Source organism: Mytilus edulis, chromosome 11, assembly GCF_963676685.1.
Source record: "Mytilus edulis chromosome 11, xbMytEdul2.2, whole genome shotgun sequence".
In the NCBI taxonomy this organism is placed as follows: domain Eukaryota; kingdom Metazoa; phylum Mollusca; class Bivalvia; order Mytilida; family Mytilidae; genus Mytilus; species Mytilus edulis.
The window spans coordinates 9,695,035-9,701,034 of record NC_092354.1 but is presented as its reverse complement, the minus strand read 5'-3'; positions in this window follow the sequence as shown (position 1 = coordinate 9,701,034).

Sequence of the window (6,000 nt, the reverse complement as noted above, 5' to 3'; positions counted from 1 at the left end):
TGCGACCTAAGGGGGTACCCTGTGGGAGCCTCACATAACGTAAGGGTAAATGCACTAATTGTCTCAAATACCTACAAACAAACCAATGCACCTCTCGGACTGCTCATCAGGAATATATTGTCTTTAAATTATGATTTCTGACTTACTTATATGAGTTTTTTCATACAAATAAATAGAAACTCCGAAAAGTATATGATCAGCTATACAAGATCTACAAAATATATGAGACTGCATGTAAACAGCCAATCTAATTAAAATATAGATCTCCGATTTCGTTATACTACGTTACTACATATTAGTTGATAGATCTCATATGTAGTAACGTAGTATAACGAAATCGGAGATCTGTATTTTAATTAGATTGGTAAACAGCCATCTATCAGGTAAGTGTGACAGAAACTATAGGCTAATTCCTTATAGTAGCAATTGCCCTTACTACCACAAAGGTTACTGGTTCGATTCCAGTTCCGGGATGAAAATTTCAGGGACTGAATTTTCGGCTCTCCCTTGACACCATTTGCATGGGAGTGTGGTCTTGAGGAAACGATTATTGATTTTTCTTCGTTCATCAAAGTTTCACACCTAAATGCAAATATGGGTAAAATTGTCATTGAAGGGCTAAACCTCGTATAGAGTTGCGTTTTGACCATTTTCCTTGTAGATAAGTCCTGCTCATCATTTTTGCATACTATAGTTTCTATCTTATCAATTATAGTTTTCAAGATATTAGGCAAAAATGAAGGGAAAAAAATGGTAAAATTTGTTATTTCATAACAATAACTCCTACCTGAAATCGTCGAACAGTTTGATGTAAATGGACAGTACATAGATCTCAACATTGTGAATAATTCTGTTCCAAAATACTCGACCCCACTTTTCCCCCCTCAACCTTGATGTAAGAGAAACCATTTTTTTTGTGTTGTATATTAAATAAACTCATAAGAATAAATGGGTACGTTTTATTGTTAAATATTGACCCTGCAATACTACTACAATTCAGTATAAAGAAAGATAACTCTATTCATTTTAGATACCAATATCCGAAATAATCAAATATTTCCTACTGGACAACTATGGTTCTCTATGATTTTTACTTATAAAACTAATTAAACAGGAAAGTTGAAATCGAATTTTGAAGGTCATGAAGTATATACATAGAGAATAATACATGGCAAAATCCGTATCATATAGTGTATCATCCCAAGGGCCTTTAGGCCCGAGGGATGATATTGGCTGAGACATGTGATACGGATATATTTCAACAGGAGAGTATTATATTATATGAACTGTTTTCTGATCCATAGCACTATGTTACCTTCAGTTCTACTTGCTCAATTACTTATTCGAAGCACCTGGGTTACCTTACAATTTGCGTGCTGTTGTTTTAAAAATTGTGTTTATTGTTTTTTTTTTGTGTGCTTTGTATTTTTTATAATTGCATTAGTGTGCCAAAAAATATGAAAACTTGACGTTCGTGACGTCATTCAATAAATTGCGTCACGACCGAATGACCGTTCATTTTGAATCTATTTTGAGGAATAATATTTCTAAGCTTACATAAATAAAAACTGAATTTATGTAGAAAAAGAAAATAAAAGTAGGGTTGTGATAAAGGGTATGGTAAAGGGTGCGCATCAAAGTTGCGCGATATGGATTAAACAGCAGGCTATTTATCAAATATTCAAAACTACTGTATTTACTACTAAAAATATGCTAAAGGTAGTTATGGAACTCCATCTACATTTAGGAAACTTTGAAAAATTTACAGGAGTTCCTGAATAAACAATTTTAATTGATTCAGTATTAGTGGAAGTCGTGTAAAATTTCATGATAGCTTGAAATCGATTTTAAGAGGTCCTTTATTACACTAACTTGGACCCTTACATCTTCTAACTATAACATTACGTTGATAAGGTGTTTTCTGGTGTCTCTGGTATTCCACCAGGTAAAGTGTGGAACTTATTTCATAGAGATGGAACAAATTATATGGAAATTGTCTGTGAAAAAGTTCTCCCAGAACAGATTTCATGTGAAATTAGTTCCACTGGAACTTTTTTCACAGGAACAAATTTTGGCTCACATAATCTCCTGTAATGCTCAACCCTTTTCCACAAACATTTCATTTTTAATGTGTATTTTTGTGTGTATAAGGCTAGGATGAAAAATTTTGTCCTGCTTTTTTTTTAGCTGTAATCTCTGTCCTGCCTTTTTATTTTTCACTCTGTTCGGTCCTGCCTTTTTTTTTTAGTCTATCCTGACTTTTTTTTACCTAAATTGTCGTCCTGACTTTTTTTTGCAAGTGTCTCATCCTGCCTTTTTTTTTTACTCAAAACTCCTGTCCTGCCTATTTTTTCAAATTTCATCCTAGCCCCCCCCCCCCCCCCCCCCCCATAAAAAGCAACCATAAAAAGCAAATGGTAGCTCCATAAACCATGAATCATGAGTTTAAAATTTTTCAATTGATTTTTATAGGTTGTTTGTCATGTGATTTTTACTCCACTGTCCCAGGTTAGTGTGTGTGTGTGTGTGGGGGGGGGGGGGGGGGGGGGGGGGGAAGGGGTTGACACAAGTAAATATATTTACCCCACCTGTCCCAAATTAGGAGCCATCAATTCAGTGATTGTGATTTGTTGATGTATTTCATACTTGTTTTTCATTATTGTTTTGTTCAGTTTAGTTTTTATTGTTTGATTTGTTGTTCATATCATTTCAGGGTCTTTGATATCTGACCATGGAATATGGATGTCATTTTTCTCTGGTGGAAAGTTGTCTCATTGACAATGATACCACATCTTCTTTTATTTACATTTGATCTCATGTTTATAAGGTTTATTGACAGTGTGTTTTCATGTTTTTCTGTGAGCTCAGACTTGACCCTTTCCCAAAATATTGCATTAATATCAATGGCCTTTGTTTTCTATTATGTATGTGTGCATACATCACACTCATAAGGTTTATTGCCAGTGTACATACACCACACTCATAAGGTTTATTGCCAGTGTACATACATCACACTCATAAGGTTTATTGCCAGTGTGCATACATCACACTCATAAGGTTTATTGCCAGTGTGCATACATCACACTCATAAGGTTTATTGCCAGTGTGCATACATCACACTCATAAGGTTTATTGCCAGTGTGCATACATCACACTCATAAGGTTTATTGCCAGTGTGCATACATCACACTCATAAGGTTTATTGCCAGTGTGCATACATCACACTCATAAGGTTTATTGCCAGTGTGCATACATCACACTCATAAGGTTTATTGCCAGTGTGCATACATCACACTCATAAGGTTTATTGCCAGTGTGTGCATACATCACACTCATAAGGTTTATTGCCAGTGTGCATACATCACACTCATAAGGTTTATTGCCAGTGTGCATACATCACACTCATAAGGTTTATTGCCAGTGTGCATACATCACACTCATAAGGTTTATTGCCAGTGTGCATACATCACACTCATAAGGTTTATTGCCAGTGTACATACATCACACTCATAAGGTTTATTGCCAGTGTGCATACATCACACTCATAAGGTTTATTGCCAGTGTGCATACATCACACTCATAAGGTTTATTGCCAGTGTGCATACATCACACTCATAAGGTTTATTGCCAGTGTGCATACATCACACTCATAAGGTTTATTGCCAGTGTGCATACATCACACTCATAAGGTTTATTGCCAGTGTGCATACATCACACTCATAAGGTTTATTGCCAGTGTACATACATCACACTCATAAGGTTTATTGCCAGTGTGCATACATCACACTCATAAGGTTTATTGCCAGTGTGCATACATCACACTCATAAGGTTTATTGCCAGTGATCATACATCTCACTCAGAGGTCATACATCACACTCATAAGGTTTATTGCCAGTGTGCATACATCACACTCATAAGGTTTATTGCCAGTGTGCATACATCATACTCATAAGGTTTATTGCCAGTGATCATACATCTCACTCAGAGGTCATACATCACACTCATAAGGTTTATTGCCAGTGTGCATACATCACACTCATAAGGTTTATTGCCAGTGTGCATACATCATACTCATTAGGTTTATTGCCAGTGTACATACATCACACTCATAAGGTTTATTGCCAGTGTGCATACATCACACTCATAAGGTTTATTGCCAGTGTGCATACATCACACTCATAAGGTTTATTGCCAGTATGCATACATCACACTCATAAGGTTTATTGCCAGTGTGCATACATCACACTCATAAGGTTTATTGCCAGTGTGCATACATCACACTCATAAGGTTTATTGCCAGTGTGCATACATCACACTCATAAGGTTTATTGCCAGTGTGCATACATCACACTCATAAGGTTTATTGCCAGTGTGCATACATCACACTCATAAGGTTTATTGCCAGTGTACATACATCACACTCATAAGGTTTATTGCCAGTGTGAATACATCACACTCATAAGGTTTATTGCCAGTGTGCATACATCACACTCATAAGGTTTATTGCCAGTGTGATCTCAGATGTTCATATGAGCTTATTCTCTTGCTCAATCCTTTTCTACAAATACTTGTTACTAGTGACTGTTGAGTTTCCTTTTCTACAAACATCTTGTTATTAGTGACTGTTCTAGCATGCATGTGTGCCAGATCTAACTCTAACAGAATAACTTTCCAAACACTTTTAAACTTTATAATTACTGCAGACACATGACTCTTGGAAGAAAATAAACCCTGATGAACTTGGAATCAAGATGGAGATTTCTGCTTGATACTGGGCTTATACTATCATGAGCAACATGACAGGTGCCACATGTGGAGCAGGATCTGCTTAGCCTTCAGGAGCACATGAGAGATCACCTCCAGCTTTTGGTAAGGTTCCTGTTGTTCAGTCTTTAGTTTTCTATGTTGTGTTTTGTGTACTTTCGTTTGTCTGTTTCTTTTTCTTTTTTAGCCATGGCGCTGTCAGTTTATTTTCAATTTATAAGTTTGAATGTCCCCCTGGTATCTTTCACCCCTCTTTTCTGACAGCAAAGTTTAGTATTCACCCATATTATAAACAATAATAATACCACCTAATAATTTTAACTTCCTGAATATGTTTAACTGGTTATTTTTCATTCATCCAACACCATAATGATTGTGTGCCTTGAGCACATGATACACAGTCGCCTTTTCATTCAATTGTAATATCACAAATTTATAAAAAAAACAACAACAACTTAAGAGAGATTAATTGTATAAATATAAACCAGTCATCAAAGCTTCATGAAAACAGCTCAAGGTACTTTTGAGTTATTATTCTAAAACTGAAAAAAAAAACTCCTTTTTTATGAATACAAGATCTCATAACATGAAAACATCATATCTTAAATTTATAAATAAATAAAAGGGAGCTTATGTAAATTGTAACAAACAATTCACCAAAGTTTCTTGAAAATTGGCTTAAGGTGGTACCTAACACTACAGGGAGATAACTCTGTAAAGTCAGCTAAACGTTTTAATTACGTTGTGTTGTAAAAGGAATATTAAGCTTCTCAATGATCAAAATTGGTCGTTGTCAAATTGCTATACATTGTATAACCAGTGTAATTTTTCTGACAAAACGGTTGGTTCAAAATGTTTTTTTTTATGTTTTTGTTAAAGTGTCAAAGTAAATACTTTGATAAAATTTTATGAAAATTAAACGAGCCAAATTAATTTTAGGGAAAGTGTTGGGTACCACCTTAAGGGGGTTCGCGGGTCGAAATCATTTATATAGGATTTGTCTATATTTTTCTATAAATAAACTTTATCTTATAGTTAATAGAAAAATAAAATAAAAAAGTGGGGTCACTGTTCATTTGCGCTCACATTCTGCCTTCGAAAGAAGCAGACATTTTTGTAAAGGTGGGTTTTTTCTGTTGAAGTAATAGGAGAAATAAAGGTAATATCGAAATAAAAAAAAGAAATTTATAACAGAAATCGCTCAAATTTTACAATAATTTAGTTTAAGTACAGCT